General features: G+C 37.5%; 1 protein-coding gene and 1 non-coding gene across 2 annotated transcripts in view; one reads left to right on the top strand and one right to left on the bottom strand.

Moving 5' to 3' along the window:
• The window catches only part of RIT2 (Ras like without CAAX 2), a 345,307-nt gene that overhangs the window by 95,846 nt on the left and 227,074 nt on the right, over positions 1-22,387 (top strand). The gene's annotated exons all lie outside the window — the stretch shown is intronic.
• LOC133767415 (U6 spliceosomal RNA) lies at positions 7,058-7,164 on the bottom strand. Its single transcript, XR_009866880.1, has one exon. It is a non-coding gene; the product is annotated as a U6 spliceosomal RNA (small nuclear RNA).

Genomic DNA, 22,387 nt, shown 5'->3' with positions numbered 1-22,387 from the left:
TTGAATTCTGCCAACAACTCAACATTCTGTTACCTGCCACTCCTCTTTTTCCCCTCCATTTTTATAGAGAGTGGAATCATTTTAACCCTGTAAGGAAATCTAACACTGCAAAGGGGGCATGAGAATGCTAAAGAAACACTTTGTCTAAGCACAGACTCCATTCATTCATTTTGTCTGAAGTGATCCATTCAATGTCAGACAAAGTAACTGGCATCTTCTTGTATTTATCTTCTTTTACATGGAACAACAAACAACAATGAAAATGTTTCACTTTTTTAGATTTCTGAAATGTTGGGGCCGGTGCTGTGGTGTAGCGGGTAAAGCCAACCACCTGCAGTGCCAGTATCCCACATGGATGCCAGTTTGAGACCCGGCTGCTCCACTTCCAATCTAGCTCTCTGTTATGGCCTAGGAAAGCAGTAGAAGATGGCCCAAGTGCTTGGGCCCCTGCACCCGCGTGGGAGACCCAGAAAAAACTCCTGGTTCCTGACTTCAGATTAGTGTAGCTCTGGCTATTGCAGCCAATTAGGGAGTGAACCATCAGATGGAAGACCTCTCTCTCTCTCTCTCTCTCTCTCTGCCTCTCCTTCTCTCTGTGTAACTCTTTCAAATAAATAAATAAATCTTTTAAAAAATTTCTGAGATGTTTATGATTGTCTTGTGTACATTTAACCACAGTTTTTTGCAGAGCAGACACTGGACATTGGGATGTCTTAGGGTATAAATGCATTTTAGATTCTTTTATTCACATTTCTATTGCTTGATTGATTTCTAAGTCTGATTTTGGATTAAATGCATAAAGTTGTAATTTTTCCTATTTGAGGATGATTAAGACTAGTAGGATTATACCATATACCCTATTGCTATTGCAATGCTTTGTGTTTCTTTTTCAAGTTTTCAATTGAATATCTTACTTGATTCTCAGTACAACATTAACAAGAACAAGATAAGAAAATATCGATATTTTTAATCAGTTCGGAAATGGAGCTCCAGAAAGACTATATGTTCTTCAAGTTTATGCAAATAGAAAATAGATTTTTCTGAATCTTTTGTTCAGTATATTTATAATAAATACTACATTGCTACTATTTGCTCAAATATAGTAAGTTGTCATATTTATCAAGGTACTATTGCTACCTTTTAAAAATCACTTGTTTTCCAGAAAAGAATGAGATTTACAGGAAGCTATCATCAATTTTTTTTCACATAGCTAGTGAAAATATATATATGCTCAGGAATTTAGTGTTGAATGGTAAAACAAGTTTTATTTCATGATAAAAATGATCTGGTTAGGCCGGTGCCGTGGCTTAACAGGCTAATCCTCCGCCTTGTGGCGCCGGCACACCGGGTTCTAGTCCCGGTCGGGGTGCCCCTCTTCCAGGCCAGCTCTCTGCTATGGCCCAGGAAGGCAGTGGAGGATGGCCCAAGTGCTTGGGCCCTGCACCCACATGGGAGACCTGGAGAAGCGCCTGGCTCCTGGCTTCGGATCAGTGCGATGCGCCGGCCGCAGCGGCCATTGGAGGGTGAACCAACGCCAAAAAGGAAGACCTTTCTCTCTGTCTCTCTCTCTCACTATCCACTCTGCCTGTCCAAAAAAAAAAAAAAAAAAATGATCAGGTTAAATAGAATAATTTTTTACTGTTTTTTAATTGAAGGTAACATAAAACAATGCATGGCGTAATGAAATATTATAAAGAAAATCATCCTTATAGCCATAATCCTTGAAATATGTTAGACCTGGCCGGCACCACGGCTCACTTGGCTAACCTTCCACCTGCGGTGCAGGCACCCTGGGTTCTAGTCCCTATCGGGATGCCGGATTCTGTCCTGGTTGCTCCTCTTCCAGTCCAGCTCTTTGCTGTGGCCCGGGAGTGCAGTGGAGGATGGCCCAAGTGCTTGGGCCCTGCACCTGCATGGGAGACCAGGAAGAAGCTCCTGGCTCCTGGCTTTGGATCAGCACAGTGCACCGGCAGCAACGCGCTGGCTGTAGTGGCTACTTGGGGGGTGAATTAATGGCAAAGGAAGACCTTTCTCTCTGTCTCTCTCTCTCTCTCTCACTGTCTAACTCTGCCTGTCCAAAACTAACTAAATAAATAAAAGAATAAAAGAAAAAATAGAAGCAAAAAGAAATATGTTAGACCTCGCTATTCATCCCCATAGCCTTCCCTGTTCCCTCTTTACTACATGCAATCCTTAGTTTAGCTTTTAGGAAATCACTTTTTTACTTTGTAATTTCATCAATCAGTTCACCATAATTTATCCTTACTTCCTATGCCCTCCCCATTTGTGTATATATAATCTTATTGATGTGTTTGAATACATAGATCTATAAATGTGTGTATGTGTGTGTATGATGGAACTTCAAAAAGCTTATGGGAAATGGAGTTAAAAATGGGCTTATTCTGGTGCAAAAAAAGTCTTAAATCCATACTTATGAGGAATCATTGAAATGTTCATTTAACCTAGCAGTTAATGTTAGTGAAATGGTACCTTCTTATTTAAAAGCACTATCTCAAGCCCTAGACACCTTCCTGGCCTCTCCAGGACCCAACCTGGCTTACTAGGAATCAGGTGACCAAATGGCCAACCATTAGCAGCGACCCACCATCACTCTAGTGAGATTCACTGTCCCCATTCCCTCACCCCTACGATTCTATAACAAGGCCTGTTTTCCAGCCCAGAGTCTGTCTTTTACCCTCTCCCTCTGGTCTATCAGGTTTCCCCCGTCAATAAACCTCTTCCCTATCCTGGTGCTTGGTATGTTTGTGCCGAACTTCCATGAGTACTGTGTCACGGATCCAGGCTCTCCTCTTGACCTTGCTCTCCCTGCGGGGATTTGACCTGCTTCAGGATCCTGGACTTGTGCCAGCCACAGAACACACACCCGTACTTGTCTTTCTGCCTCTGAAAGCCCTGTGATTTCCATCCACACACTGGCCATCCAAAATTCTGAAGTAAGACAAGGAATAAGGAATTCTCTCATGGCAACCTTTACCATGGTTGTGGTTCTGCTCTGATTTGTCTCAAAGTCCTGGTACCAGGTACCACAACTTCTCACTGGCTTTACAGCTTTCCATGGGCCTTACACCTTCCTTGGGTTTTATACTTTTACATGGGTTTTATGCCTTTCTTTGGGCTTCAGGCCTAGGGCTCCAGTGGGGGTGGGGTGATGACCCCCACTCTCTGATCCCGTACCCTCCCTGTCAGATGGCTGGCCGTTATCTAGGGACTCCTAATATCCCCAAGTCCGACTCCAGGGGTTGCTATGGGAACTTCCCCGTCCTGCATTCCCTCCAACCCTCTTAGTTGTCTCCTACCTCAGCAATCAGTCTGATGGCCACTTAAGAGCACATTTGATCCTGACATTCATGATCTCTACCACTTCTGTGAACATTTAGGAATGTGGAAGAAATTTTTCTAAGTTTAGGCTTTCTCCTGTTTCAGCTCTAAACCTTCTCTTTACACCTCATGATATCTGGCTCAAGCTCTCTTAACTCCAAAGCTCCCACTTCCCTACCCTCTGCAAGGCTATAACAGGACCTGCTTCCCACACATGCACTCTCTTGACCTCTCTCTCTCGACCTCTCTCCCTTTTCACTTTCTTTTCACCCTCTCCCTCCAGCCTCTTGGATTTCCCCCACCTGACAATAAACCTTCCCTTTAACTTTGGTGTGTGGTGTGTTTTGTAGTGGCCTTCTAGTTAAGATGCCAGTTAAGACATCATTGTCCCACATCACAGTATCTGGGTTCAGTTCTGGGCTCTGGATCCCGATTCCAGCTTCCTGAAAATGTAGACCTGAGGAGGCAACAGGGGTGTTTCCAGTAATTAGGTTCCTGACATTCATTTGGAAGACCTGGACTGAGAGTCCAGGTCCTAGCTTTAGAGTACTGACTGTTGGAAATGGTTAAGGAGTGAAGCGGCAGATGGGATCTTTTTTTGCTTTTGGTATTTCTCTCATTCTACTTCTCAAATTAATTTTAAAAAGAAATTAAAAGGAAAAGAAAAACCTATGCATGGATTTCAAAGTCTTTTCCATTATAGTAAATTTGTCTTTTAATTCCATTTCCATGAATTTTTGAGGTACTCTCATATATGTATGTGTATCTGTACATATTTATTCATATATAAGATTACATATATTTCTCCTCTATAGTTTTTTTAAAAAAAGTTTAACCATAACTTTCCTTTAGTGTTTTCCATTGTGTATGTTTTTTTCCAAGATTTATTTCTTTGAAAGGCAGACAGAAGGGGAGAAAGAGACATTCCACCAACTATTTCACTGCCCTAAATGGCTGCAACAGCCACTTCTGAGCCAGGAGAAAGCCAAAAGCCAGGAATTCCATCCTGCTGTCCCACAAATGTGTCAGGGACTCAATTACCAGGGCCATTTTCTGCTGCCTGACTAAGTGCATTAGTAGGAAGCTGGATAGGAAATGGAGTAGCTAGATCTTCAACTATCACCCTAATATGGCATGCCAGTGTTACACAGTAGTTTAAGCAACTGCATCACAACACTAGCTCCACTACTATACAATTAATACAATAGTCTGCACTTGGAATTTCCTAAAAATTTGTAGTCACAGCTAGAAATGTATCATTTTTAGATACGATACTTTGTGGGAAGACAATTTGTTATGTAGTGTTCAGTATTCTTGACCCAAACCTACAATATATGTTTATATTAGCCATTGGTAATCAGTTCATTAAGGGCTACAAAATGGTGATATTCCAATTGTATCACTGCTTTCCTGATTTTTTAGAATGTTTTTAAAAATGAAACTTTCTTTCCAATGCTATTGGGCTTCCACAGGAATGGCAAGGCAAATGCTTGAATATTTCCCATTTCTTATCAGTTTCAAAATAATGAGTTGATTCTTTGGTATTCTCCAGAGATAGTCAGCTACATTTTCATATTATTACAAACTGATAGAATTAAAGGTTCTTGGTGAGTTTATTGGTGCAGTCATTGTCCTTTACGATGTCCACCCTTTCCCATCTTACTCCAGTGTCAGTCTTTTCAGTTGACTCTTGAATCCTTAGAATACAACTCTTATAGTCATTGACAGCTTTCTTCTTATCTGATAGCTATAGCAATATGTCCTTGGCTTATCTCGTTTACTTCCCACAACAAACTGGAACACAACCATTTTAATAAATCTTTAATTTGTCTTAACGCAAAATGATAATTTCACACTATGTAAGACTGAGACATTAATGTTCTCAGACTTTTTTTGTAGAGAGGAATGGATAATATGATTGCTGAAAGTTAAAATATAAAACTTTGGAACAGGCAGTGTGGCACAGCAGGTAAAGCAACCTCTTGGAATGTTCTCATCTCCTACCTGGGACACACTAGATGAAGGCTCAAATGCTTCTTCTTTGCTACCCATGTGAAAGACTTAAAAAGAGTTCTGAGCTCCTGTGACAGGAATTTGGGGAGTGAACAAAATGATGGGAGGTTGTCTCTCTCTCTGGATCTCTCTCCCTATCTCCATCCATCTATCTATCTCTGTCATTTGCTCTGCTCTTCCAGTACATGAAAATACATATTTTTTTAAAAATATAACTTTGCGTATGCTATTTCCATTATCTTTACTTTTTTTTTTTTAGCCATTACATATTCTCTCTCGGATAGTCTTAATTCTTCCTATAAATATAAATTTAGGGCTTATCAACTTTTATGTCAATATCTCTAGTTGTTTTGGTCATCTGAAGTTTCTTCTTCAATATAAAATTAATAAAGGGAATAATTTACAAAAATATTCCTAATACTTGCATGTTGATGATATTTAGTCTATTTATACTTCAAAATTAGTTTGCATGATTCAAAATCATTGCTTCACATTTTTTTCCTTGAATACCTTAAATCTATTACTTTGTTTTCTTCTAACAAAGAATTGAGGACAATTAAATTTTTCTTCTGTTATTTATTATTTCTTCTTTTTGCCTCGTTGATCAAAGAACATTCATTTCTCTATAAAGTTCAATGGTTTTATGAAGCATTGAATTTGAGTTGGTGGTTCAGGGATGATTTTCTTGAGTGCACAATATATCTTTTTACTATGTAATTTCAGTCAAGTTTTTAATTTCAGGAAACCATCTTGAGTTATAGTTTTTAATACTTTCTGCTTCTTTTGCTAGGTTGTTCTTCTTTGGAGGTTTCTATTATTAGTGTTTTGAAAATTATTTGCCTGACATATATCTGTACTTGTCTTGAACCACTTTCAATTTTTAATTTCTTTCCTTCTTAGAAGTTTTCTGGTTTTGTCTTCCACAATCTCAAGACCTCACAATTGGTTTGACTCACTTGTTTTATTCTTCTATGTAAGCCACTATTTCTGAAATGACTTGTTCTTTCCTAAGTTCTATTACCTTACTTTATTTTTTTAATTTAAAAACATGTAAGTAATATAAAAATTATACATATTTCTGAGGTATTATAAGATGTTTTGTTCCATGCATATATAAATTGTGTCCCCTTATACTTGAGTGTTTTAATTTTGATTTATATTATTTAATATCTCACATTATGTTCTGAATCTAGTTTATTTCAGTTAAAAATGTTTGATAACATTTCCAGATGTCTGTTGAGCTAGCTTTGTAGCATAATTGTCTTGTCTATAGGGATATTATTTTGCTTCTTATTCTTTTTTTATTTTTCTCACTAGTAGCTGTATGGAAACTGGCTTCAATTCTGTTACACCCTTTTATATGAACTTAATTGTATTGATTTTTAGACAAAAGCAACTTTAAGGCTGGCTTTCCATATCAGCATGCCAGTTTCAGTCCTGGCTGCTCTGCTTCAGATCCGGCTTCCTGCTATTGTGCCTAGGAAGGCAGCAGATGATGGCCCAAGTATCTGGGCACCTGCCACCCATTTGGGAGACCTGTATGGAGTTTTGGAAGTACTTGGAGAGCAATCTGCCCCAGGACATTTTCACTTACAGAGGACCTTTTGAAGTGAGCAAATCCCCTCCAGTAGCAGTAGCAGTAGCAATAGCAGCTGCTGTTCTTTTTTTTTTTTTAAGATTTATTTATTTATTTGAAAGTCATAGTAAAAATATGGAATGCTTCATGAATTTGTATGTCATCCTTGTGCAGGTGCCATGCTAATCTTCTCTGTATCATTCCAGTTTTAGTATATGTGCTGCAGAAGCAAGCACAGCTGCTGTTCTTAACTTGCTTTCTGACGTTTGAGTAAGTCCTAGGCCTCAGATCCATTAGTCTTCATGCTGTTCACTACTGTGTTCTCTTGCATGGGTACTGACCACCGCCATGACCTGTACCTTTCTGTAAGATGTCTCCAGGCCATTCACATTTTGCAGTTTATTGGATAGTTTTTCATTTAAGTAATGGTTTTAGAGAGTACTTCTTTATTTTTTAACAGGGGAATTGAGGGAAATTCAAAAATCTATGCCCCTACTATCTTCCCAAAATCCAGCTTTGACTTCTACTAATTGGTTTCACCTTACACAATTGCCAGAAAGTTTCAACAAGAGGTTTATAATAAAGTAATATAGTAGATCTCTTATCAAAGAAAATGGATGTGTTTGGGACAGGCACTGTGGCATGGTAGGTTAAACCACTACTTGGGTTAAGACACTGCTAGTAACTTACACTAGAATGCTGGTTTGAGTCACAGCTAGCTCCCTGCTAATGCATCCAAAGAGGCAACAGATGATGGCTCAAGTGCTTGGGCCCTGTCCCCTACATGGGAGACCTAGATGAAGTGTCTGGCTCCTGGCTTCAGCCTGGCCCAACTCTGCCTGTGGCAACCACCTAGGGAGTTAACCAGCGAATGGAAGATATGTCTCTCTTTCTCTCTCTCACTGCACCTTTCTCTGTCTCTCTCCTCTCTTTTTCTCTGTCCCTCTCTGTCACTCTGCCTTTCAAGAAGATTAAAGCAAAAAGAGACTTTTAAAAAATATATTAGTTAATAGTATATTTTCACAAAAATGTCTTCAGACACATTAGCTCACCATCTGCAGATATGGTTTTCTAGTCCCAGTGGTAATGAAAGCATTCATTGTAGATATTTAAAATAGTCCCTTTGTAAACAGCTTCTTGCATATGTAGACATAGAAAGAAACTCTCATGTTATTTTTTATTAATAACCTGTATTCAGTCATTTTTTGTGAACCAATTTTATAGTAACATAAAAGTATTTCTTTGTGTAATCAAATTTTAAATTCTCAAGTTTTGATTATGCAATCACCACAGGTTTTTGAAACAAAGTTGAATAAAATGAGATAGAAGTATCTAAAGCATTGGAGATGAAGAGTTGAGGAGTGATATCATTGTAATAATCCTACATCACAATCTCTATTACTATATTTTCTCTGACTCAGTTGTTTCACATAGTTCTCCCTCTCTCCTGAGGAAGATTACCCAATATTCAGTGTCAACAAGAAAATTTTTTATTTCTCAATAGCCTTGGAAAGTGCACAGAGAACTTGTAAACTATACACTCTACTATGCCAAGTGAATTGTGGTGGAAGGATGGATGCTAATCAGAACATTTCTGAGCCCTACAGAACACAGAAGCTACTCTTCAGTGTGCAACCTATTAATGTATATAGGTTCAAATAGCAGAGACCCACAAAACAGAGTTCAATCAGGAAAGAAGGATTGGTCTCTTCTCTCAAGAAGTCTGGAGACACGAAATCCAGAAATCATATGATAACTAATAGAGGAGTTTGGGTGCAATTATCTTCTGAATACTTCTCTACCTTTCTCTGTGAGTGGTTATCATCTTTGTAGATAAAAGGTGTAACAGCAAATTCAGACATCATGTCTACATTTCAGTTATAAGAAATATGAACAGCAAAGGCCAAGACAAAGCTGTAAAACAACAGTTTCAAGGAAACTGGACAAAAATCTGTAATACCAGATGTGGATAAGAGAGGGTTATAATATATGGTAAACTTATATAGCTGGTTAATGTTGAGGTGCATTTGTGTGTGTATGGGTTTACTATACCTACTCTATTCAGTTTGTGTAAGTGTGGTTTTCTGATTCTTTTGTATGTTTTTCTAGAGCTAAAGTGTGCAAAAATAATATAAAATTAACTTACACTCAAATTCCCACCTAATATACTAATCACCTTGGGATGTATTTACATTTAGTAAACAAGTGTTTTAGCATAAATCACTTTACAAGGAGGGTAAGTCTCAAAAGTCTGCAAAGGTTTGTTGAAAGGCTCAGAGAAAATAAGCCTTAGAGCATACACATGAAAATAGTTCTAAACTTACAATTCTTCTTCTTGAACTTTTCATTTTGTAGTGTGGTTAAGATGCTAACCAAGGCAAGTGCTGTGGCACAGCTGGTTAAGCCACCAGCTACAGTGTCAACATACTATACGAATGCTGGTTCTAGTCCCAGCCACTCCACTTCTGATCCGGCTCTCTACTAATGCACTTGGAAAATCAGCGGTAGATAGCCAAAGTTCTTAGGGCCCCTCACCCATATGGAAGACCTGGATGGAGCTCCAAGCTGCTTGTTTTGGCCTGGCTCAGGCCTGGCTCAGCTCTTGCCATACAGCCATTTAGGGAGTGGGCCACTGGATGAAAGATATCTCACTCTCTCTGTCTCTTCTCCCTCTGTAACTTTGCTTTTTAAATAAATGGGTAAATCTAAGAAAGAAGGAAAGAAAGAAGGAAAGAAGGAAAGAAGGAAAGAAGGAAAGAAGGAAAGAAAGAAAGAAAGAAAGAAAGAAAGAACGAAAGAAAGATTCTGCTAACCTGGCAATATGTTAAATGCTAAGGAGATTCGCAAACATGAGCAAAGCATAGTACCTGCAGATTTAACAACATAATAGGAAGATAATACCCAACACAAATTATTACAATAGAAAGCACAATGTGGAAAAATCATACGGTAAAGGACAATCAGTGAGTATGAGTAGCAAAGGGCAACTGTTAGTTCATTCTAGGTAATGATGTTATAGAGGAGAAGGAGGTATTTAATCTGAATCCTGGAAGAGAAGTATGTGGCAGAATTGATATATTATCATTCATTCCAGAGGGAAAATCTGTAAGGGAGTAAAGTCCAGAGTCAGCACTATGGGCTAATTGTACTTCCCAGAAAGCATGGGGCACAACGGAAGCATTTGAGTTATCCCAGCAGATTTCAATCTGCTTATTGGAGAGTTTGGTTATGTGACTTATGCTAACTAAAAATAAAATGCTACTGTAAATTATTTTTAAATGTTTATAGCACCCCTTGAGATAATTAAAACTACTCTAACATATTGGAATTCAAGAATTGCTGGCCATGTTTCTATAAAACTTCTCTAACTACAGTTGTGAATGAGCTAACCCTACTCTAGGCAGAGCAGAGAAAGCTGACCTGCTGACAGTGTGACTGTCCGTGATAGTCATGTTGAGCCACTCTTACAAACAAAAAGCCTGAAACTCTTTGATAAGTAGAACTATTCACAGATCTTATTCCTTAGCATTCTTCACCCTCAATGCAATATTTATAAACAGTATCATAAAATGAATGACATTTTCATAGAAACACAATTTTAGACTGAAAAGATCTCAATACTAACCAAGATAGTAATCTCCACAGGATGCTTTAAGGACATGATTGCTGCTCTTGACAGCTGAGTCTATTCCTTGAGGCAGAGAGGAGGCAGAAAAAGATCCTGTACTGAATATTTTGGATGATATAGGAATTAAGATGCTTTATTCTTTCAAAGTTGGATGTAAACAATAGTATTCTAGATCATAATAACTATTATTTTGAAAGTTGGTAGTTTAATATGAAGTAGCAGCAATATGTATGCATGTGCCAATGAGGAAGAAGAAAGAATTAAGAATGACAGAGTGGAGAGGATCAGAGTTCTAGCATCAAAATGTCAAACATTTTAATCTCAAGACATTAATTTACTAGCTGGTTGAGCAGAACAGGCTATCAAAGAAGTGTAACTCTATTCCTTTGTAATTATTACATTCTTTGACACCAAGTTCAATGAAATGGAAGTCAAGTAGTAGATGTGGTTAGCACTGAAGACACTTATTTTTGATTCAATGAACTTTTACTAGGGCAAGAAAACGATGTGAGACTCATTCTTAATATGTTTTCTTCTGAAGGGATAACACAAATCAACTTTGATGATTGTTCTTAAGCAAGTACAGATCTTTGTGTTTCCACTCAAAAAAAAAAAGTTTTGAACACGCAAAAGAAGAAAGAAAAAGACCATTGTCAAATCTATCATTCAAATCTGACTTGAATTCTATTTGCTTGCCCTTTTACATATGTCCTTTTGTTTTGTAAAAAGAAAGTCGTGATTGGATGATGAATTAGTTTTGTATTGCTCTCTTAATGACAGTAAATGCAGTGAGAGAGCAAAGCTTTATTTTTACATTTTTTGCATTTGAGGGCTCTGACATAAGTGTAAAATGGGCTAAGATCAAGGTTCCAGTAGATCTGCATTTCTTTTTGGATGCTCTCACTGAGACTGTGTTTCCATGTTTTCTTTTTCCTGACTCCTTGAGACTTCCTTTTTTGCTTCATGCACACCCTCAACACACACTTCTGAGCCATAAGCATTCCATCTCTCTTCCATAGCCTTACTTTCATGGTCATATGTTAACTATCCTCTTCTACCTCCCTTTTTTTCCTCTTCAAAGGCCTTTGCAATTGCATTGGCCACACTTACATAATCCTAGGTAATCTCTTTATTTTGAAGTCAGGATATTAATGAACCCTAAGCCAGCTGCAACTTCAATTCCCCCTTACAATATAATGTAATAGTTATGGATTCAGGGGGTTAAGACTTAAACATCTTTCAGGGGCAGGAACATTATAATGCCTACTGTAGATGTCATAATGGATCATAATTTCTATGCCAAATAAAGAAATAAAATAGTCTAGATTACTCATTACTCCACTGGATCAGTCATTTCAGGGTTCAGGTAGGTGCTGCAGCCAGTTCCTTCTACCATCTGCCCCTCAGTGAGATTCATCATCAGAGGGTTATAATTAAGATGAAGGCATTTTAAAGGTATCCATTTTTATTTTCTTTTGAAAAAATAACTTAGTTTTTATTAATATAAGAATGAACTTCATGTAGTTCATAGACAAAATTCTAAGAACATAATACTTCCCACTGCCCTTACTCTTTGTTTTAAAATTTTTGTCATAACATTTTAGTTGATTTACTTTGTAGTCACAATCTAAATGCTCCACAAAATAAAGACTTCAACAGGTAAAAAATAGAAAGACTATTCAGCAGCAATATAGGAAGGACCTCAAGATGTCAATGCAATTTATATTCATTAAATTCTTTGTGTTGTGTATATTAACTACCACAAATCAAAGAAAACATATGATATTTGTCTTTTGGAACTAGCTTTCTTCATTAAGTATAATGGTTTCCTGTTGCATCCATTTTGTTGCAAAAGATGGTATTTCATTCTTTTTTTGTGGCTGAGTAGTGTTCCATTCATCACTTTATGGACATCTAGTTTGATTCCATATCATTGCTACAGTGAATTGAGCTGCTATAAACATGGAGGTACAGGTAACTCTCATATGCTAATTTCATTTCCTTTGAGTATATTGCCAGGAGTGGGATGGCAGGATCATATGGAGATCTATTTTCACATTTCTGAAGAAACTCCATACTGCCTTTTATATTGATTGTTCCTGTTTAAATTCCTACTGACAGTGTATTAGGGTGCCTTTTTCTCCACATTCTCCCCAGCATGCTTTTTCTTTTTAACTTTTGGATGACAGTCATTCTAACTTGGGTGACATGGCAGATAATTCTGTTGTTTACTTGTGTTTTCCTTATTGCTAGTGATCCTGATCTTTTTTCATGTGTCCTTTGCTCATTTGTACTTCATCCTTTGAAAAATGCTTGCTCACATCCATTGCCCATTGTTTGCTTTGCTGCATTTCTTAAGCTCTTTATATATTCCAAATAGTAATCTTTTGTCAGATGTATAGTTATCAAATACTTTCTCCCATTTTGTTTGTTGTCTTCACATTGTTGAGTATTTCCTTTGCTGTGCAGGAACTTCTTAGGTTGATGAAATCTAATTGTCTATTGCTTGTGTTTCTGAGGTCTTTTCCAAGAACTCTTTGCCTACGCCAGTGTCTTGCCATGTTTACCCTTTGTTTCCTCTTGCAATTTGATGGTTTCATGTCTTGGGTTTAAGTCCATGATGCACTGTTAGTTGATTTTTGTATAAGGTAAAAAGTAAGGGTCTTGTTTTGTACTTCTGCATGCAGAGATCCGGTTTCTCCAACAACATTTGTTGAAGAGACTGTCCTTTTTGCAAGGAGTGATTTTAGATTAATTGAAAGATTAGTTAATAATAGATACATGAGTTAATTTTGGGGGTTTCTATTCTGTTTCACTGGTCCACAAGTCTATTACTTATACTGATGCTAGATATGCTAGATTGTATTGATTGTAACAGCCTGGAGTAAGTCTTGAAATTTGGTATTGTGATGCCTCTAGCTTTGATTTTATGGTTTAAGGTTGCTTTGATAGATAACTTGTAGAAGAAAACGTTTTGAATTTCTTCAGCATCCTGAAGTTTTGAAAGTTTATTTTTACTTCTCTCTCTCTCTCTCTCTCTCTCTCTCTTTCTCTGACACACACACACTTATTAGAAGAGGGAAGGCATTCTTTATTTTCTTAACTGTGTGAAAAAATTAAAAAAATATTAAAACCTGTGTTAACTGATGAATGACATGTTGATAACTTTTTTAAAATGGAGTTTAATATATTGAGAATGCGAGAAAAATAAAATTTAAAATGTGTAATAAAAAGTTAAGTCTTAAGATGAAATCACAAATGCATTATAGAGACAGTACTATTTCTCTTTCAATTTCTATTTTCAATCTTGTTAAAATAGTCTTATTTCTATAATTCCTATATCATATGAGGAGTAGTAAAAAAGTTAATTAAACTGTGTACAATGAAAAAACTGCACAGATTTTACAACTTTTCATTCCAAAAGAGACATTTTTAAATTCTATTTTTCCATGAACTTTTGGAAATAATCTTAAATGTTGAAAGAAATCTTAAAGGATACTCACCCATGTTAACTTTACTACATCTCCTCTGACTAAAAACCATGCTGCATCCATTTTCTTGAAAAAAATCTACCCTAATTTTGCATATATATTTTATTTAGATGTATATATAAATATAATATATCCATATATAGATATATCCCCTGATATTAAGCTGAAATACTTTCAGGGATTCCCAGATGGTGGAATAGGGAACCACATACTGCACTGGGCTAGAGATAAATAGTTTTTTTTTTTGTTTTTTTTTTTAAGTATAGTAAGTACTTTCTCAGGGGAGAATTAGAAAACTTCAGTGGACATTCTATGGAAGGAAGAGGAATGTGTGATCTGTGTGCAAGGTGCAGACATATAGCACAAACTTGGACATATCACATGACTCCAGTAGCTGAGAGTTGGAGAAAGCACCAGCTTCAGAGGCTGAGGTTAGATCGGACTGCAGCAACTTGTGTCACTGTTGATATAGGCAGAGGGAGAGCATGGTGTGGGTCTGGCGTGGAGCCCTAAGCAGAGAGGGTACTCACTCTGCAAAAAAAAAGGGGGGGCATATTTTCCTCACCCCAGCCCCCCAACAAATGTGTCTGGCAACTAGCTGAGAAAGGATGGATTCCAGTTTGGGCATAAGTTGCAGGGTGGAAGCCCTTATGTGTGCACACAGCAACTGGCTGACACAAGATGCCATCTTCTCAGCAGCACTGGCTGCAGCAGCTCCAATGCAGTTGGCTGGAAGAAGGCAATATTAGGCCGGTGGCTCTTCTGTACGCATGCAATCCAGAGATATGTGTTCCCCACTGATTTAGAGTCTGGCTGGGAGGATTGACAGAGGGCTGGACACCCATGCAGGACTGTGAGGTGCCCCCAGCCTCCCAACATATCACAGATTCTGGTGCTCAAGCCGCCTAGGTGGAGCATCCACGGGCCCCTGGCTCTGGGAACTTCTGCATCTCTGTGAAACTGGACATGCTAGTGGGGCAGAGCTAATTCTGCACCCTGTGACTGTGGGAGCCTTGTGTACTGAGACTGTGGGGATTCTATGACTGCATGGGTGGGCTCAGGGTGCAGCTGGGTCTCTGGGCAATCAATGAATGGGGCTCCACAGGTTCAGAGCTCCCTTATTGCCTCGGGTGTGTCATTGCAGTGGGATCTGTGTTCATACTTTGGACTGCACAGATCCTTTGTGTGGTTTATACAGCAGCACAGATGACTATGTACCCACTGAGGACTAACACCTGTGCATGACCACCTTGGAAGAGAATAGGTGAGGGTGTGATCACACCAAGGAAGTTGAACACATCCCTTCTTCTGTTAACAAGAGGAGATCTTCTGTTAACAAGACTTGGGTGTCACCCTGGATATTTGCCCCGGCACGGAGCACTGACCAGAGCTCCTTGGCCAACCTCAGAATGCACCTGTGGGTATTCATTGAAAGTGCAGATATTCTGTGAAGCCACAGAGGCATAGTTCAAAGATGAAAGATATCAGAGGAGAAAACCAACAAGTGTCTTCATAAATACCTAAAAATAAATGCAGAATTTTAAGAAACAAGAATAAGGATGGCAGCATGATGCCCCAAAAGAACACAACAACATTTCAATGTTAGAATGTGAAGATGAAGAATGATGAAATGCCTGAAACAGAATTCAAACGACCAATCATAGGGCTACTCATGAATCCAAGAAATCCACACACGACATGAACTTCCTAAACAATGAGCCAAAATAGAACTATATCCATTATGAAGTTAGCTTCTCTCAACTATTTCCTTGAAAAATTTACTAGTACAATTATTTTTCCCAATTTTTAACCATCTTCTCATAAGAACAGGAAGTATTCTGTATACCCATTAAAATTATTGATAAAAAAGGAAAGCACACTGTGTCAAATGGACATAATGTAATTGTATGTTTTTAGATGTGAACTTATTCATGTCATATTAACATAAATTAATCAAAGTAGTGAAGAATATGATTTTTATTATTGTTCAGAGCTTAAGGAAAAACATATCATAAACAGAGATCAGCCCAAGAGGCAAATAAAGAAAATAAGTTTAAAGTGAAGAAGTTTCTGAATTTAGTAACAGCAAAGATGTGGTCTAAGGAAATATAAATTCACTTTTTCTTAAGGCTTTGGAAATGTGTGGGAAGGGAAATTGATGTTTTTCTTTAATAACAAAAATAATTTATGTTTTTTCTTTACTTACAAACCCTTTGCCCCTGAAATACTTGATGAAGAAAGTTACAGTTAACACATACATTGTAGAGCAAGATTATGGAAAATTAATTCTGTATCAATGAACCTCAGACATTAAAATTACAACTGTTGATAATATTTGCTCATCTTTCTGAGTTGAGTAGCTCTTGGAGTAATTGCTTATTTGCCAAGAGTTGAAGGGAATATCGTGAATTAACAAAATTGTATTTATCATCTTTAATATTTTACGATCTTTAGGCTATAAATATGTGAGGATGGCAATGTTAATTTTGTTCAATTTATGCCCCAAAACAAAATGTCTTGAAGGTGCTCAAATTAGTGTTTGAATGAAGAAATGAAATTCATGATGACACATAGGATTATAAGATTAATATCATTAGCTGTGTTAATATGGCAGAAAAAAAGTGAAAGAAAGTAAACCTTTAATCAGGTAAGTACTTCAAATCAAGCTTTCTCTTCTTTTATTTTGGCCTCTCAAAAACTTAACCACAACATTGAAGGAAAGAGAAAAAGGAAGAGATGGAACAAGATATAAAAATGCACATTGTGATTATGTGCAGATAGCACCTACCCCAGTGAAGAAAATATGCAGCAATTACACAGCTTCCAGACTTAACAGGTATCTTCCACATGTGTTGTCTCAGAAGTGAAAGAGAAACTGGAGAGGGAAAAAATGTACTATAAAATTAATCAGCAGCTGTGTATCCTTGTCTTCTGCTCCAGTACACAGCTCTGAACTATCCCACTGAGTTGGGGAAAGTTAAATGAAGACCAGATGTTTGAAGGTGACATAGAGACTATAAATGAGAACTCCTGCCATGGAAAGAAAGAGAAAACCAAATGACACATGGCAGAGAAGCCTAAAGAAAATGGATGTGTCCTCTGAAAGTAATATAGGCAGTCACTTCTCTAGATCTCATTAATTGGAAAGAACATAGGTAAACAGAAACTTCTGTGCATATAGGGAAATGCATTCTTTGGGTACACATCTTGTATTAGGCCTAAATTATAAACTGGTTCCACCAATCCAGCAGGAAGGCTGCCATTGCTGCCATTGTGCATGGGAGTGGTGTTTGCTGAATTTTATTATAGCCCCAGAAGTAAAAATGCACAAAGCACAGGCATCTTCATATGCCTCAGGATTTTGTCGGCAAGATATGACTGGCAGAACCTTGGTCATAAACTCAGAACCTCACTGCAAAAGTGCAAAGAGTCTAGGAAAGTGAGTTGTTACTTCTATCACAATTATGACCTGTAAGGCCCAAAGATGCTGGGTGGTCACAAACTTAGTCTGCTAAGCTGGTTTTTACTGCTTTTACTAAATGGGGCTTCAGGAAAGATTCAGTTATCAATTATTATATCTGAGTGTTTTTTTTTTTTTTTTTTGACAGGCAGAGTGGATAGTGAGAGAGAGAGAGACAGAGAGAAAGGTCTTCCTTTTTGGCGTTGGTTCACCCTTCAATGGCCGCTGCGGCCAGCGCATCGTGCTGATCCGAAGCCAGGAGCCAGGTGCTTCTCCTGGTCTCCCATGGGGGTGCAGGGCCCAAGCACTTGGGCCATCCTCCACTGCCTTCCCGGGCCATAGCAGAGAGCTGGACTGGAAGAGGGACAACCTGGATAGAATCTGGTGCCCCAACTGGGACTAGAACCCGGTGTGCCGGCGCCTCAAGGTGGAGGATTAGCCTGTTAAGCCACGGCGCTGGCCATATCTGAGCTTTAATTTAAGCTTGATAAAGATTTAGTAGTTATGTATTCACTCGGTCATTTACAAAACCATGTCAAATGTTCAGTGCAAACCTTTGTATTCATTTGATTTTTCTAAAAAAGCAATCAGTGTAGCAAAATATGAGCATCATTTAGTGTACAAAATATTTAGTTTAGTATCTCTAACACCTCCCGCTGGCTTTGTAACTATAAAATTTAATACCTATTTTGTTTTTTCATATTTAAAATGGAATTTTGATATACCTCACAATACATTGCACAAATTTAATAAGTATCACATCTAAAAAATTAGGCAGTGCTAGAAACACAATGTGAGAAGAAAGCAAACTGAGTTTATTGACCATTTATTATGTTCTTAAAGAAGTGTTAGCAAATACACAAATATAAAAGATGAATCAGATTTGCTATGTGCTTTCAAACAGCTAAGACTAAGACAAATAATTAGAACAGATTGGTCAAGGTGCTTGAGCTAATAGAAGTACAGGAGGGAGCCTAACAGTTTCTAAGTGGAAGTGTGATGGCTAATTTTATGCATCAATTGATTGGGCCAAGGGGTAACTAGACATTTATCAAATATTATCCTGAATGAATCCGAGAGGGTGTTTCAGGAAGAAATTAACATTTGGATCTGATGACTGAGTAAAGCCTGTTGCCCTTCCTTATGTGTGTGAGCCCCATCCAGTCAATTGAAAACATAGTCAAATAAGAAGAAGAGGGGACTCCTCTTCAGTTGAGACATTGGATCACTTCTGTCCTTTCACTGGAATCTACATCGTTCTCGTCTCTCAGGCCTTCAGATCCACATCAGAACTATGGCATAGACTCCATGGATTTCCAGCTTGTTAGCTACAGATCTTGGGATGTGTTAGTCACCTTATGAAATGAACCAGTTCCTTATCATCTCAATCTCTCTCTCTCGCTCTCTAGCTCTCTTGCTCTCACTCTCATTATGAAGGATCTGCTATATGCAGACTATGCTTTCTGGTAATCTGTATCTCTGAGAAACCTTACAAATATAGGAAATAACTGTGGAATAGTTACTTGAAGAATGCTGGGAGTTTACAGCATAAGTAGAATTATTCAATTGCATTTAAAATTCCCAATTTCTCCTATAATCAAAAATCACACAAACGACTATGAAAGACTGGAAGCAACTGATCCTCTTTCTCTATCTCTAGATCTGTTTTAGGGAATACTGTAGCCATTAACTACATGGACTGTTGTGTACTTAACATGTGATCAGCTTAAATTGAGATGTTCTCTCAGTTTAAAATGCACAGTAGCTTTCAATAAATTACTACAAGAAAAACAATGAAAGATAAGTTACTAATACTATTCTGTATCGCTTAAAGGGACTCAAATGAAGGTTTGGATGAATTGTGTTAAATAACTTACAAGAATATTTCCAAGATTTTGTGAAAAAATATGCATTATCTTTTAAGTCCATCTTTCCAAAATAGAATATGTAAATGTCTTTATTCTTTTCATATGGCTACCAGGAAATTTGAATTGCATATGTTGTAGTTGGATTCTTAGACAGAGGAGAGAAACCTAGGCTTTCAGCAAGAAGTAGCTTATTTTATGCCAACAGGCCCAGATTTTGATCGAAGTGTGGGTCCTGACCAAAGAAGGGCATTGTCACAAACAACTTTAATTTCCCTTTACATATTTGATGACACATATCTTGATTGAATATTTTAGAGCTATAGCATTGCTACATAATTGCTATAAGACCGCACATCACTACGCTAAAACTGCTTAGGTTGCAAGGTGGCTTTTCTCAGAAAGTTCTTTTCACTCCCTTGTTCCTAGAAAGTCCCTACTGGAAAGTCCCTACCATAATTGTCCCTGGGTGGCTAATCGGTTTCCCTATACAACTCACCTCTTTTTCCTCTGCTTTGGGAGGCTTCTCTGCCACCATGTATTTCCTATTACTTTTCTGTTGGGCTGTACTATTAAGTCCAGTAACATGGGACTGACCTGGGAACTTATTCAAAAAACAGACTCCCAGCCCCAGCCCTACACTGAATGAAAACTTATGAGGTCCTCAGGAGCTTTGCATGCACAGGAAAGATAGTGAAACACTGCTATAGCCCCTTGTCCTAGACAAAGGCCATCTTCCTCCAACAGTAGAAGAGATTTCATTTCTGAACCCCTTAGAAAAGCTAACAAAGTAAGGATTGTCCAGCTTCACAAAAGCCAAGAATTCTGTGTATTATGTTCCTCTGTGCTAAATTTATCTTTGGTAATATACATAATGTTCAGTTGTGAAAACACCATACTCAGCAGACCTGGGGCATAAAAAAAATTCCAGTTTATTTTTGTTGTCAGTTTTGAGAAGGAGGCAGAATGAACTGTTTGCTACCCAGCACGTAGAGCTCTTCAGCAGGCTACTGTCCCCACCTAATGTCCTTTCTGGTCCTCAGGAGCCTGAACACCCCCTGCAGCTCCTTTGTTCAGTGATTGCACTCCTACTGGCTGCACCACAGCTGTTGCAAAGTCTGCCTCCCCTCACTCTTCTGTTATCATCCTGCTGATGACCCCTTTGGGCCTTGCTTCCTGCTTCCTCTCATGACAGTTAATTTTGTGCAAAAGTAATCTCAGGGTAAGGTGTTTGTAGTTGATAATAGCTTAATATTTTGCCTTTCCTGTAATTTTATTGCATTTTAATAGGAAGTTCCTGGAAATAAAATGGCTTATCTTAACCAGAGGGAATGAAACAGAAGCAGTGGAATCTAGGGGAAACGGGTCAGGCCAATGGGAGGAATATTGTGGCCAGAAAGGCCCTTCAATATCATTTCATCACCCCCGTAGTCCATGTGCATCAGCATTATCCAAAATATATTTATTCAATATGAAGATTCAGTATCTAGAACTTGTCATTGTGTGAGATAAAATCGATAGACATGAGAGAAAAAGGAATAATCGCTGAAAACTTAGCATGGCATGAGTTAAGTTTGTGAAAATATTACTATAACGATATGAACAACTAAAGACCTGAAACTGGATACTATCTCTGTTTCTTACAGTCAAGTCATTTATGATGTTTGTTTTAAAAAGGTTTTTTAAAAAATAAAATATAATCAAAATACACAAATTATACAGAGCAGTAACATAAAAAATAATTTTTCAAAAACTTCTTGATGAAGATTTTTTATCTTCCAGTAAACATGGAGAAGTTTATATATAAATTTCATTTCACATATAAATGAAAACATAAAATATGTACTCTTATATCTGACTTCATTAACTAAAACTTCTAGTTCTAAATTTGAACCATATTGTGTGAAACATAGTTTTCAAAATACTCCAAAGATAATGCATTGCATGAGTACCTCAGAGTTTAATTCTACATCTTACAACTGACAAACTCTGGGAGGAATAGCATGAATAATGATGATATAAATAGCTTCATTCATGTACCCATGTGCAAAGGAACCAGGGCACTTTAAAAGGTTTATGGGAAAATGAAATTCAAAGTATGAGCTTACTGTGGTGGAATTTTTTTCACATGGATTTCAAAATCTTTTGCATCAAAATAAACTCCTATTTTTATATTCATTTTTCTACAAACAGTTTGAAGTAGCCACCTACATGTGCACATATTCCTGATAAGTGAAATTGCCTGTTGCAAAGTGTTATCATAAGTTTTGCCAGCTCTTGTCTGTACTCTTCAGGAAAAGTGGTTTTTCTACTTACTACCTGTTGAATTCTTTATGTAGTGCAGGATTAAGCTTGTGAGTGTAAGTTAAATTGAAAGTATGTCAGTGTAAAAATTAAAATAAGAAAGGAAGAAGGAGAAACAAATAGTAGAAGCATTGGAGGGAGGGAAGTGGGTAAGAAGTATTATTATATTCTTAAAACTGTATATGAAATAGATGAAATTTGTTACCTTCATATAAATAAGTAAATACAATTTTTTAAAAAAACAATAAAAACAATAATATTTATTCACCCTCCCCATCTGTAAATTATGCTATTTAAGCTGCTTGTGAAATCAGTGTGTGTCCCAGGGAATATTCTTCTTAAGGCAGTGGAAAGCTCAAAAGAGCCTGGGTCACAATGCATTTGTGTATATTCCCATGTCTGCTCACATCTTACTAATCAGCATTCCATTAGAGAAGTCACATGGTCACTCTTAAAATCAACAGTAGAGAAGTACACGCTACTCACTCACCATGAGGTCATGACATGACAAAGGTAGGAATATACAAAGGACCTTTAAAACAGCTGTGGAAAATGGAGATAAAGTGACCTGCATTTTCCATGAATTCTTTGAAGTCACTTTGTATACCACTAATGTGGTGAAGAAGTTGGTTCAATAATTCAATGTAACACACATATAGGATAAGCTATTTAGTAGATTTACATATAGGATAAGCTATTTAGTAGATTGTC

This window comes from Lepus europaeus, chromosome 9 (assembly GCF_033115175.1).
Source record: "Lepus europaeus isolate LE1 chromosome 9, mLepTim1.pri, whole genome shotgun sequence".
NCBI lineage: Eukaryota > Metazoa > Chordata > Mammalia > Lagomorpha > Leporidae > Lepus > Lepus europaeus.
The sequence above is the reverse complement of the archived record's forward strand: the minus strand, read 5'-3'. Positions and strand labels throughout refer to the sequence as shown.